This window comes from Neofelis nebulosa, chromosome 5 (assembly GCF_028018385.1).
Source record: "Neofelis nebulosa isolate mNeoNeb1 chromosome 5, mNeoNeb1.pri, whole genome shotgun sequence".
Classification (NCBI taxonomy): domain Eukaryota; kingdom Metazoa; phylum Chordata; class Mammalia; order Carnivora; family Felidae; genus Neofelis; species Neofelis nebulosa.
Genome location: NC_080786.1, coordinates 158,473,688 through 158,487,839, shown reverse-complemented (window position 1 = coordinate 158,487,839; position 14,152 = coordinate 158,473,688). Strand labels below are relative to the sequence as shown.

General features: G+C 55.7%; 1 protein-coding gene and 1 long non-coding RNA gene across 19 annotated transcripts in view; one reads left to right on the top strand and one right to left on the bottom strand.

Moving 5' to 3' along the window:
- PCBP3 (poly(rC) binding protein 3) overlaps positions 1–5,408 on the bottom strand; it is a 273,869-nt gene extending 268,461 nt beyond the window's left edge. For 14 of the 16 annotated variants that reach the window (XM_058732272.1, XM_058732277.1, XM_058732275.1 and 11 more), the window contains exon 1: positions 5,297–5,398. The gene's annotated coding sequence lies outside the window, so the exon portion shown is untranslated. Of the gene's footprint in view, positions 1–5,296 lie in introns of all 16 variants that reach the window. The other 2 variants (XM_058732273.1, XM_058732284.1) reach the window with 1 other exon arrangement.
- Positions 5,409–6,345: 937 nt separating this feature from the next.
- LOC131512975 (uncharacterized) lies at positions 6,346–9,753 on the top strand. Of its 3 annotated transcripts, none has more exons than XR_009262416.1 (3): positions 6,346–6,726; positions 6,877–6,940; positions 8,063–9,753. It is a non-coding gene; the product is annotated as an uncharacterized LOC131512975 (long non-coding RNA). The 3 variants fall into 3 exon arrangements; XR_009262415.1 differs by having other exon boundaries at positions 6,872–6,940; XR_009262414.1 differs by lacking the exon at positions 6,346–6,726 and having other exon boundaries at positions 6,746–6,940.
- Positions 9,754–14,152: the final 4,399 nt, after the last annotated feature.

Here is a 14,152-nt window from a genome sequence, read left to right as displayed (position 1 = left end):
TTGTCAATACTTCTCATGAAAATACATGCCAAAATCCTAAATTGAATCCAATGATAATTTTTAATGCAGTATGTCATGACAAAGTACAATTTATCCCAAGAAATCAAGGATGGTCTAAAATTAAAAGATTAAAATATTTCATCTTAGTCACAATTTAAAGAGGAAAAAAAACCATCAAGAAAAACATTTATTAACATTCAAAATCTATTAATGATTTTTAAAATCTTTTATCAGACTATTAGCAGAGGAGACCATCCTTAACCTAATAAAAGGAATCTACCAGAAAACAATAACAAACTTCGTATTTAAGGCTCTAAAAGTAATGCTTTTAAGATGTAAAATAGTATTAGCATAGCCTTATCAAAATTTCTATACAGCTTTGCCTAGTGTCCAAACGATGGAAGTGAGACAAAAAACAAATAAAAGATTTAACGGCTAGGAAGGAAGAAACGAAATTATCATTATTTACATGGAGAAATCAGAAACAGATCCATATAGTTGTAAAATTTTGTATGTTTCAAAGGAAGCACCGCAGATCTCTGGGGTAAGGATGGTATAAACAGTATAATAAACAGTATAGTACAACTGGTTACACATCGGGAAAAGTTCTAAAACTGTATGTCTACCTTACACCTCACACAAAAATAAGTTCACAGGAGAATACAAAAAGCAAATGTTCAAGCCTTTTTTTTTTTTAAAGATGAGGATATCTTATGACTTGGGGTAACAAAGAATTTCTTAAATAAGACTTAATAACCACAAGCCATAAGGAAAAGATTGATAAATTTGACATAAAAATTAAACATCTTTTCATCAAAACAGCATTTTTAAAAGGATTAAAAAAAAAAAAAAGCAGGGCACAAATAGAAACCAGAATATCTAAAGGACTTCTAAAAAGCTTTAAAAAGGACAACCCAGGTAACAAATGGACAAATATATTAATACAATTTACAGAAGAAACCCAAGTGGCTAATAAATGGATATAAAAATCTTCAAACTTACCAATAATCAAGAAAATGCAAAGTAAAACAGTGAGTTCATACCTAGTTGACAAAAATTAAGACATCTGAAGATACAAAGGATTAGAGAGGATGTGAAGAAACAAACCTTTGTTTGGAAAACACTTGGATGACTGCTCTGAGGCTGGAATTGGGCCCATCCTACATGACCCCACAATCCCACTTATAAATGTAGATCTGGTCCACTCTCTCCTGAGTGCCCAGCACAAAGGAAATGGGCCAGTGGGAGATGGCAATAAGCAAGAGTGGAGACTGGACAGACGACTAGGAGAATGACTTCAGATGAGACTTAGGCCAGGTAGGAGTATCATATGCCAACCTTGCCGGGAGATGAAACGAGGGATCAGAACCATGCTTACCTGGGGCAACTTCCTCCCAACAGCAGCTGAACTGTTTTGTGTTCTACAGCCTATCTGACCATGTTATTTCCTCTTTAAACTTCACCAGCTAAAACTTTCTAGAGCAGTCCCAACTTGTATCAGTTTCCCAAGGCCACTCTAACAAATGTCCACAAATGTAGTGGCTTAACACAACAGAAATTAAGTACCTTACAGTTCTGGGGGTCAGAAGTGAGACACAAGGTCTCACTGGGCTAGAACCAAAGTGTCGGCAGGGCTGTGTTCCTTTCAAGAGGCTCTGGGGGAGAATCCATTTTCTCACCTTTTCTCACTTCTAGAGCCTGCCCACATGCCTTAGCTTATAACCCCTTCTATCTTCAAAGGCAGTAATGATGGGTAGTCTTCCTCAGTTCACAGCACTCTGACACTAGCTCTTCTTCCATATTTAAGAACCCTTGGGGTTACTCTGCCCCCCTCCCCCGCCAGGGTAATCCAGAATAATCTCCTTATTTTAAAATGAGCTGATTAGCAACCACCATTCCATCTGCTACCTTAAATTCTCTTTGCCACATAACATAGCATATTCATAGGTTCTGGGGATTAGGATGTGGGAGGCCATTATTCTGCCTCCCACACAACCTCCCCTCAGCTCGCCCCCACACCTCTGAGTCCCAACACTTCCACAATGCCTTTCACACCTTCAACCACCACACATCCTATTCTCCAGTTACACCAACCTTCTTGTCCTTTTGTAATGAATTTATACCCATCGGTGCCCAAACAATTACAACTCACCCTCCAGGTCTCAGACCAAGGCTACCTCCTCTCTGAAGCCTTCCCTGATTCTCAGCCTAAATTAATTACCCCTCTTCAACACACCAACCCAACTTTTTATGTATCCCAATTGCAGTACTGTGGCCCCCTGTAACCATCAGTTTGCATGTCCTTTCCTCAATCCAAAGTGGAGTCCTTCAATGATAAATACTCTGTATCATTCCCCTGTGGATTTCCAGATCACAGCAGGGGCCTTGGCAAAGAGTGGGCACTCAGACACTATTTCTGAAGCTTGGAGGAGGCAGAAAGAAGCCCTGGGTTTCCCTCAACAAAACAGGCGACTCTTTCACGGGGTGACCTGAGTTAAGTATCCGGTTGATGGGGCCAAAGAACTAGTTCAGATACTCTTAACAAAACACCTCAACAGCTGTGCATAGTTTGATGCACAATTTACTATCATATGGAAGAATCTCTGTACCCGTTATTTTTTATTGCCAACCTATGGGGCAATTCTAAAGGAACAGAAAATTAACCTCAAGAGAATAAAGAATTTACCTAAATCTATCTAAAATGGTTTACAAAGATGTCCTCAAAATTACAGAAGAGAGAGGAGATGCTGCTCCAACACGGCAAGAATGCCTGGTTCCTGCCCAACAGGCCCACCACGTACACAGAGGGCCTGAGCCCCGCTCTGGGAAGGCTGGAAAGTACCACATGAGTGTGAGGGATGCTACAATTGACCTTGTTTAGAGAAAAACAAACTGCCTCTCGTACAAATATGTGTACATATTATAGTAAAGGTACATTTTTTAAGAGGGTGGCTGTTAAGGAAACAGGCTCTCACTTAATTTCAATGGTTTATTACCTGATGTCCATACTCCAGCAAGAAAATTCCCACCTGGTGAGAAGGAGACTAAGTAAGGGAAAGGTAATGTTGAGTCAGCACAATTATCCATTTAAAAAAAAGAGACAAAAACATGGTTTGAGTTTCTAAAAGATATGCTTGCATTCAGGCTCAACAGAACTCCCCTGTTCAACTTTTCCTCAATTGTGTAAATTTCGAAAATGCTTTTTAAACATACTCCAAAAAACCCTCTCACGCTGGAAATTTAAGACGAAGACAGAAACAGAGGACACGTGTTCAGCACCATGGACAGTGGGCGCACCAACGGGCCGTAGGGGACCTCGCCACTAGGGCTGAGAGCTCAGAGATATCAGGGCTGCCCAAAACCTAGGGCATTCATTCACCAGTGTTTAAGTTGAGAGTGATTCCAATACATTAGCTGGCATTTTTCTTTGTTTTGGCCCAAAGGACCGACCTTTACCAAAAGGATGTACAGTTCCCATCTACCAAGATTTGCTTCAGTGATGACTTTACAATAAAGCCCTGAGGTTTCTGTGAAAATAGGAATGACTTTGCCACTGACACAGAGCAACCAATCCAGGAACTGGCTACAGGTCCAGGAATGAAGTCGCTCAAACTGAAACACAACGTGCAGTTTTGAACGGCTAAACTGTTTCAGAGACCTCACCGGGTTTCGCAAAAATAAACACAGCATGCTCTCAGCCTCACTCCAACAACAGGAAAAAAAGACCCCTTCCTTTTAAACACCTAGAAGAATGAACCCAGGTGCTGAAATTGTCTCATAACTACCAAAAAAAGTATAAGCATAAATCTGGATATTTTCTCTTTTTTTTAATGTTTATTTATTCTTGAGAAAGAGAGAACACAAGCGGGGAGAGGGGCAGAGAGAGGGAGACACAGAATCCAGACACCGGGAGGCCGAGCTGCTCTCGCGCGTGAAGGCGCTGGGAATCAGCTCCGCTCGCGGGGACGCACCTCCACCACTTCCTTTGACTCCAACGTGCAAGCCGGGCTCCAGACACAGACAAGGGGCACCCCTCCGCCCCTGAAAGCGAGTTACAATTTGGAAGGGCGCGCGACGGCCGAGCCACAGGGGGAGCTGGAACTGCAGGGTCTGGACCCCGTCTAGCCCCCGAGGTCTGCTCAGGGCCCCGCCGCCCTGACGTGCCTTCTGCGGGTCACGCGCCGCGACTCCCGTCGACGAGAGCGCCGCCCGCCCGCGCGCAGAGCCCAAGGCGCCCGCAAGTCCACGTCGCCCGGCGGGAAGGGCGGCAGGAGAGGCAACCCAGCCTGCGCTACTCTGACCCGACTTCTGGTTGACTTTCCGATCTGCTAAGCGAGCGACACGCTTCTCAACAGGAAGGAAAAGCGGAAAAACAAACACTTGAGTAAACGACGCTTCCAGGCGCCGCACGGTGCGGACTATACACCCGTTCTGACGCACCCCAAGTAAGAGGAGAAAACACAGTGACCCCACAGAGCCTGCCCGCGCCCCGCGCCTCCCCGACTCGGGGGCGCCGAGGCGCGCCGGGGGCCGCCGCGGGCAGCCCGGGTCCCGCTCCCAGGAGCGGGGCGCCGCCTACGCCCGCCGGCGCGCGCTCCCACCGCGACTCCCGCAAGCCGCCCGCGTCCTGCCCGCCGCGAGCGCCCCGAGGTCTCCGCCCCGGTCCGCCCCGGTCCCGAGCCACCAAACTCCGGCACGAAATCGCGGCAGGTGCGCGCCCGCAAGCGGGGCCGTTAACTCTGATCTTGAAGGCGCAGCTCCAGTAACTTCGGGATTCGGGGCAGCGGGGCGGGGGTCCGCGCCTCCCGGAAGCCGCTGCAGACCTGCCTCCGTCCAGCCGCCGTCCCGCCCCGCTACCCCGGGAGCTCCCGGCGCCGGGCCGGGGGCGCGAAGACCCCGCGGCGGGGTGGGGGTGGGGGCGGGGGGGGGGGGGAGGCGCGGACCCCCGCCCCCGACTCCGCCCCGCGCCGCCCGCCCCGCCCCGCGCCGGCCCCCGCAGCCCGCCAACTTGGTGGGGCCCGGGAGGGTCTCAGGCCCCTCGGCCTCCCCGAGACGTACGCCCCCAGCCCCGGGCCCCGCGGGCAAAGTTAGCGGCCGCGGGAGGTCGCCTCCCCCTCCCCGGCCGAGGCCGGGACCCTCGCTCGGCCCCCGGCTGCGACCTCCCCCCACCCCGTCCCGGCTCCCGCACTCCCGCCCCTGTCCTCGACCCCCGACCGCGATCCCCGGCCCTGACCCCGGCCCGACCCCTGGACCCTGGCCAGGACCCCCGGCCCCAGCTCCGCCCGCGACCGCTCACCTGTCCGCGGAGGAGGGCGTGCCCGCCGGCTGGCCGGCCGGAGCCCGGGGTGGGGCCGAGGGTTGGTGACGACCGGGCGATCCGGGCGGCGGCGGAGCCTGAAGCAACCGAGTCTGAGGCGACTGAGGCGGCGGTAGCCGCTCCTTGCGCTCCAGCCGAGGCGCTGCGCGCGGCGCGGGCCCGCCCCTTCTGCGCTGCTGACCAATCCCGCGCCGCCCGCCGCCGCTGGCCCCGCCCCGTCCAAGTGCTGGGCCTCGCGAAAGCGGGCGCGGCGGGCCAATCGAAAGGAGGAACGGTAAGGGATGAAGCCTATCGGAGCCCGGGAAAGCTCTCTGGAAAGAAACCAATTAGCGTCGCGGGGCGAGGGGGAGGTGGTGAGGCGGGACCTATGGAGATGGGGGCGTGACGGAAATTGGGGCGGGGTCTTGGGCAAGCGAGTCACTGGCGGTGGGCGGGGCCATGAACCTGTCATGGAGCAAGGGCGGAGCCAGACTTGAGGCGGGTCCCAAGGAGGGGCGGGACCATAAGTAAAGGGGGAGGGGTCCCAGGGGAAAGGGTAATTGGCTGGGGGCGGGGGCAGAGACGCGACCACAAATGGGCGGTCCCAGAACTGGGGCGAGGCCACAAAAGGGGCAGAACAAGAGGCAGGCTACTCGCCGAGGTGGGGGGCGTAGGGAGGCCTCTGGGGTTGACAGAGGCGGGGCAGGGCCACAATGGGGAGGAGAGGAGACGGGTCACTGGCTCGGGGCGTGGCCTGGGGCGGTTCCTGGGCGTGGCAGAAGCAAGCCCTGGGCCGGGCCGGAGCCGTTGATGGGTGGGTGGGGAAAGGCAGGTCCCTGGCGTGTCGAGGGCGTGGCGTAGGCTGGGACATTGAAAAAGGGAGGCGGGCCACAAGTGGGCGGGGAAGGGCGAGCCCCTAGAGGGAAAGAGGTCTAGGGGGTTGGCTTGGACGCGTCCCAGGGCTATGGGTAGGGCTGGGGGTTGGAGGGAGGGTGGGTAACTAGCCGTGGGCGTGGCTTGTGGCGGGTGGGGGGGGTAGGCCACAGGTGGAGCGGGGACGGGTCACTAGCCTGGGGGTGGCCTGGTTGGTCTTGGGCGTAGGATGGGCCGAGTGGACCTGGCTGGACTTGGACCCTCCCTGGGCTGGCGCCCTTCCCTCTCCTCTCCCCGCGGGGCTTGGAAGGGCTTGGCCTGCCGGGAGAGCAAAGCCGACAGTCTCCTGTCCTGTCTCAGGACCTCGCCCCTCTCGAGTCCCGGCCCTGGGCAAGCCTTGGGCAAGCCTGCCCAGCACCTGTCTCGGCTCCTCACCAGGTGCGCCTTCTTTCCTGCCCACTGAGGAATCCATGTGCCAGTGTGCGGGTCCGAATACCCAGGTGACCAAGACTGTCTGAAGAGCTACTAGGCTGTCCTCAGAAGACACAATGTCTCACGTGTTTTTGTTTTATTACCCTTTCTCCAGACTTCCTGGGCTTCATTCGTTGTGCTTTGTTCGTATTAGGGTCATTTTCGTGAAGCTGACCCTTCTGTCTCATCTGTGCATTTGGGGCCTATCCTTAGCAAGATTATTTCTTCCAGTGCAGCATCACACAGCACGAGCGGTCACAGGCACCGCAGTGACCTCCGATGGCCCAGGAGTGACCCCAGGTAGGCCTACAGGGGTCCTGGGACTTCCTACCCCGCACCCTTCCCCACACGAAAGAAATTCAGCTTTGCTTGGACTTCTTAGGCCCCTGAGGACCCAGAGGGGTCCACCGGCTGTCAGGACAGAGGTTGTGAGACGGACCTGGGGATAAAGCTGTGACACTTGGTGGCCCTATTGTACCCTTTGCCCCTAGAGTGGGGCAGGAGACATTTCCCAGGCTTCTCCCCTGTGAACCCTACTCCTTTGTGGGCCACTGGAAGCCCACCCACACAAAGGTCACAGTTATGAGCACTTCTTTTTGTGGGCACATTGGAAATGACCCAGAGCCTCACCACAGTGCACGAAGGGCCCCTTGGGCATTCAGAGACTGGCCAGGTTGGGTGACACCAGTCAGTGCAGGCATGGGGGGGGGGTCAGGAAGAGCTGGGTCTCATTTGTCTTCTTATGTCACTTGTGTGTTCAAAGGCAACCTCTAAAAAAGAAAGGGAGCCAGGCTACCGGGTGAGAAGGGACTGTGGGTGGGGTTCACACAGAAGGGCGGCAGCACTGGGGGAAGCAGAAATACAAACAACACCTGGGTTGTGAGTCCTTCCAAAGAAGGGGGTCACAGAGGCAGGGGACATGGGCGCCCACGCAGCAGTGTAGCAGCAACTGTCACTTGGAGCGGAGAGACGTGCTTAACCGTGTGCTCTGGGGGTAGGAAGGAGGATGTGGAGGCGGGGGGGGGGGCCTGGCTGGGTGGTCTCGCAGCCAGAACGATGGAGGGAGGTGCTGGGAAGTGAACGAGAAGGAGCAGCGGCAGAGCACCCTGCAGGACGTGGACGTGTCGTGTCCTGACTGCGTGGCTCTGACTGTCACCCTCCCCTTGACTCTGTGGGCAGAGGGGATAGAAGGACCCTGGGGTCCCCGCTCCCGAGGCCAGAGTGTGGGGTGCAGGCGCAGCACAACACCTTCAGTCCACCCCCAGATTACAGGCTGCCAGCCTCCCACTTCCCCGTCCCCGCCAGGGGCCCTCGTCCCCTCAGCTGCCTTCATTGCCTCCTGAAAGACACAGTCATTAGGAAATTAATGATAGTGTTTTCGGGACAGCATGTTGGACCCTAACAACTTTCAATTATTTCCAGTTCCTGCCAGCCCTGGGAGGAAAAAAGCAGCTCGTCTCATGCCCCCGCCCTTGACACACGAGACAATCCACGTTGCTGGCATATTATCATACGTTAGCAGATCTCTGAGAGCCAAACTGCAGACCACAGCAGCTGGGCCGGGGCCTGGAGCGGGCCTGGGATCCTCCCCCTGGATGGGACCAGCCTGCCTCGAATTCCCCACACACTGTGTTCCAGGCACTTCCCCCTTCATTAGCACTGTGTGTGCCATTCACCACCCTCTCCATCGCTGTCACCGCGGTCCTTCCCGTGAGAAGTGCACCCAGGGGCCTGCATTTATAAATAAGTCCATGGTGTTTGTTGGAGAATGAAGGGAGCAGAGAGAGCAGCCTTGGAATTATCATCCGCTTGGAATGATGTCAGATCAAGCCCTGGGAAGCCTTATACTGCCCAGCCTTCCTGTCTCACACACACACACACACACACACACACACACACACACACTAGAGAGTAGGGGCTGGTGGCCATGTTATCTCCGGCTGGAGCGTGGGGTCAGGGCAGGGAGGCTTCCTGTCTCCACAGTAGATGGCTAAAAGGGCCAGGGAACTGGTTGCATGCAGAAAGCAGTCCCAGTGGCCAGCTATGTCGTCCAAGTCCTCCGGGGAGTACAGGTTTCCCAGGCGTGAGCGGCACCCAACACCCCCAGCTACAGAGGCCCCCCTCCCCTGCTACGGAGAGAGGTCTGGAGCAGTCAACCTGAGCGCGATTTGGAGTGTGGGGCATCTGCTGGCCTCAGTAGGACTCTGCCTCCACGCGGGGCCTGCTTTCCACAGAGAGAACTCACATTGTCACCTCAGCCACCCCTTACGCTCAGCCCAGAACACAAGGGCACAGATCACGTGGTGGCGAGTCGGCCACCTAGGGAACAAGGGTTGCTGTAACACCCCCTTCACAAACCGCTGAGGCAGCCCGACCACACCCTTGGGGGCTAGAGCCAGCCAGCCTGCCCTCCTTCCCCACAGCCTCTTTGTCACAAAGCACGGCCTGGGGGCAGCACGGCTGGGTCTGCTGAGCTCAGAGGAGATTGTGTGATGGCCAGAGTGATGGAGTGAAGATCAAAGCAAGTAAACCAGTCCCCGCACCCGCTGCCCTGGTCAGGGAAATACACCCAACACAGCAGCCGAGGGTTCCTCCCGTGTGGTGCTGGAATCCAAAGCTGTGCACCTGACCTTGCTTGCTTGCTTGCTTGCCGAAGCATCTGACTGCATTTCATCAGGCAAGGTGATCGGGGGGGGGGGGGGTTCCCCTTGCGCCCCCCTTGCTGAAGGAGCGACTCCTAACCCGTCACTGGCCAAGTCCCTGGCCCGTGACTGGGGCAGGGGTGGGGGGAGGTGAGGTGGCACCTGTGCAGAGGGGAAGCTCTAGCCAAGCACGCTCGTGAGGAGCCCCCGCCTGGATGACGGCGAAGGCTAGAGATGTGCTCCACAAGGAGAGGTGAGCATGCACGGAGCGTCCAAGACGAGCATACGGGACGACGAGACAGAGGACACACACATCAACAGTGCTGCAACCCAGCACTCTCTTCTTTGGGGCTGGCAAACTGACCTGCACTTTACAGCTGCCCTGGGTCCTGAGCTTCCGGAACCGCGTGCTGCCCCGTTTCTGTGTTCCCGTGTTCCCGGATCACCTTATAACCAGGCATATCGACAACAGCCAGCAGGCTGCTCTGTGGGGATGAGGGGCTGGGGGACAGCAAAAGCTGTCCTTATAGGAGGCACAGAGGTCATCCCCGTGCTGGGGAGGTGGGCTCGAACCACGCACAGAAGCATCTGGCTCCCACCCTAAAGGTAAACGTGCTGGAGGTTAGCACGAGTTCCGCTGGCACCTGCCGGGACACTAGCTTCCCGGGTGGGGCTCCCTTCTTTTAGCCTCTGACAAGCAGGCTGTATTCCACGGTCTGGCTGTGGATGGGGGCCTGGGGTTCATCCAGTGCTGCTGTCATCCCCAAGGGACTCCGGTCAGTGGCCTACATCCTCTTGGCCTTCACATGAAAAAGCAGGTGAGTCACAGCTGCCCTTGACTGTGTCTCCCAGTTCAGACAGCAGGCTCTGGAGCCAACACACCACTGCCAGCAGGGAGAGAGAGCCAGAGCCGGGGACAGAGCCAGAGAGGGGGACAGAGTCAGAGGGGGACAGAGCCAGAGAGGGGGGCAGAGCCAGAGTCAGAAAGGGGAACAGAGACAGAGAGGGGGACAGAGCCAAAGAGGGGGGACAGCCAGAGAGGGGACAGAGCCAGAGCCAGAGAGGGGGACACAGCCAGAGAGGGGGACAGAGTCAGAGAAGAGGGACAGAGCCAGAGAGGGGGACAGAGCCAGAGTCAGAAAGGGGGACAGAGACAGAAAGGGGGACAGAGCCAAAGAGGGGGGACAGAGCCAGAGAGGGGGACAGAATCAGAGAGGGGGGACAGAGCCAGAGAGGGGGACAGAGCCAGAGTCAGAAAGGGGGACAGAGACAGAAAGGGGGACAGAGTCAGAGAGGGGGGACAGAGCCAGAGAGGGGGGACAGAGCCAGAGAGGGGGACAGAGCCAGAGTCAGAAAGGGGGACAGAGACAGAGAGGGGGACAGAGCCAAAGAAGGGGGACAGAGCCAGAGAGGGGGACAGAGCCAGAGAGGGGGACAGAGCCAGAGAGGGGGACAGAGTCAGAGAGGGGAGACAGAGCCAGAGCCAGAGAGGGGGACAGAACCAGAGAGGGGGACAGAGTCAGAGAGGGGAGACAGAGCCAGAGAGGGGGGACAGAACCAGAGAGGGGGACAGAGTCAGAGAGGGGGGACAGAGCCAGAGAGGGGGACAGAGCCAGAGTCGGAAAGGGGGACAGAGACAGAAAGGGGGACAGAGCCAAAGAAGGGGGACAGAGCCAGAGAGGGGACAGAGCCAGACCCAGAGAGGGGGACACAGCCAGAGAGACGGACAGAGCCAGAGAGAGGGACAGAGTCAGAGAGGAGGGACAGAGCCAGAGAGAGGGACAGAGCCAGAGAGGGGAGACAGAGCCAGAGCCAGAGAGGGGGACAGAGGCAGAGAGGAGGACAGAGGGGGAACAGAGCCAGAGAAGGGGGCAGAGACAGAGAGGGGGATGGAGACAGAGGCAGAGGGAGAGACAGGGGGCAAAACCAAAAAAAAAAAAAAAGAGAGAGAGACAGAGACAGAGACAGAGACAGAGAGAAGTGGGGGAGGGAAAAGACAAGGAGAGAGAGAGAGACAGAAAGAAAGAGAGACAGAGAGAGATGGGAGGGGAGACTGCAGACAGGGGGAAGGAAACAGAGAAGGAGAGACAGAGGGAGAGAGAAACAGAAGACAGAGACAGATAGACAGGTGGGGGCTGCTCCCCGTGGGAGCCCCTGGACGGGTCTCTGGGACACTGCGAGCAGAGCACTGCACAGGGTCTCGTGTGGCCTTCTCCCTTCTCTCTAAAAGGACACGTGGCAGGCACACCTCCCAGGAGTGAGCCGGTGGCCTCCCTTCTCCTTTAGGAAAGCTCCTCACAGGGAAAGTGGCCGTGGAAACCCCACCCCTCTGCCGCGTGCCTGCACGGAAGGCTCTAGAGTGAGAGCTGCTGTCTTTGTTCCAACCCCCCCCCCCACCTCCCCACCCTGCACACTGCGTGCTCAGGGCCAGCAGGAAGAGGCCGGAAGGGCAAAGTGGACCTTCCAGACCCGGAGGGAGGAGCCACCGGGTAGGTGGTTGGATGCAAGGGGTACTATAGACGCCTGTCTTTGCCAAACGGATCTAGTGTCCTACCGGGGACTCACCCGTCGGCTGTTTTTCAGTTAGGGTCACGTGAAAGTTCTCTGTTGACATAAATCATATCTAGTTAAGGTGAGAAGGGGCGGGCACAGCTCAGCCCTTCCAGGACTTTATTTCTGTAGGACCCACATCGTCTTAGGTTTCATCTATGGCATCTTTTGGCAATCGCACTGCCTTTCTGCTTTATTGGTTTAGTTGCTTTCCGGCAAAGACCTCTGATCTTAAGGTGAAATTCAAGAGTGTAAGTGTTGAGAAGCCATTAAAATGTAAATTATGGGGTTCTCCGAAGGTTCCATGTGGCCCCTCTCCCAAGTACCCTCTCCCCCACCCCTCACACAGGCTACCCCAGCCCTGTGGGGGGGGGGGGTTGACGACCTTGCAGACCCATGAGCAAAGCAAATCATCAGAAGGCTTGGGTGCAGCGCGCCTGCCACTGCCCTCCCCAAGGATGGGGGGCCAGGGGTCTTACACCAGGCAGAGTGAGCGAAATCAGAGCAGCGGCACCTGGTAGGGGTGCAGAGGCAGGTTCCTTCCTCCAACCCAGCATCCAGAGAGGCCCGAGGTCAGTCCCTCCTTTGTGCCATGCACGGTGAGCTAACTCACCTCAGACGGATGGTTCCTCTCCCCCATCTCCTGCTGGTTCCAGCTCGGCCATCGAGGGAGGTGGTGCAGGGTCTCTGCATCTGTGTTCCCACGTCCCATGCCCGCTGCTGCCCAGGGCTGATGGCAGCTCCACGGAGGAGCTGCCGCACAGCCTCGAAGCCCAGGGCTGGCCCTGCCTCCAGCGCCGTCCCACACCACAGCCCCCACCCGCAGAGCCGCACACTCGTCCCTGTCTTCGTCCGGAGATCCCAGAAAGGGCCGGTAACACTCCCCTTGCTGGTGTGAACTTCGCATCAGGTGCCTGTAAACTGCTCCGAGCAGGGCCGGAGAGACACCGGTGGGCTTCACCACCACAGAGTGCTGGGCATACGCAAGGCGCCATGGTTCTTGTTCTCTTTCTCTGTCGCCCTGCTCTCTCAAGCGGGGCGGCCACGCTGCGCACCGAGCCGGAGAGCAGGCCACTCCCAAATCACAAAGCCACGGTAGAGGAGAAGCCCTTCCCATCACCCCCCTGCCCCGGGCTGCTGGACAGACTGAACCCCCTAAAGTGCAAATTAAAGGTGCTCAGTTGCACTAAGAATACGATAGGGGCACCTGGGTGGCTTGGTCGGTTAAGCGTCCAACTTCGGCTCAGGTCATGATCTCACGGTCTGTGAGTTCAAGCCCCGCGTCGGGCTCTGTGCTGACTGCTCAGAGCTTGGAGCCTGTTTCAGATTCTGTGTCTCCCTCTCTCTCTGCCCCATCCCCACTCATGCTCTGTCTCTCTCTGTCTCAAAAATAAATAAACGTTAAAAAAAATTAAAAAATAAAAAAGAATACGACAAACTGGCCCCTTGTGTAATGCTAGCGGGCCCACTGCTCCGTGCCGCGAGTTCCCATAGGGGAGGACGTGGAGGTGGCAGTCCGCGTGCAGCCAGAAGTCTGAAGTGTGTTTGCAAAGCACATTATACACAGGAACACGCTGCTGAACGGGGCTGCAGGCCTCCTGACCGCTCAGATGCCACGCTGAGGGAAGTGGTAGCACGGTCCCCCCCAAACAGATAACACAGGCACAGATGCACACACACACACACACACACACACGCACACACGTATACATGCACACACACGTACGCATGCATGCACACACACGCACACACATCCACATGCACGCATACCCACACACACATGCACACATATGCACACACACCCACACACTCACGCATGCATGCACACATGCACACACATCCGCATGCACCCCCCACACTCACACATATGCACACAATGCACACATATTATGAACATGGACGCAACACAGCCACACACACATGCACATGCATCCACATACACCCACCCACATGCACACATGCATGCACGCACGCACACATCCATATGCACACACCCACACATATGCATACACATACACACACACAAGAACACATACACACATGTATGTACACACGTGCACGCAAATGCATACACATTCACATAAACACACCCATATGCACATACACACACACATACACACACACATCCACATGCACACACAGCCACATCCACACATCCCCACACATGCATACACATCCACATTATACACATATACACACATCTACATGCACGCACATTTACATGCACAGACACATACATACACATGCACCCATCAACATAATACACATGCACACACAACCACATACATATGCACACACACCCACATTCACCCATACACGC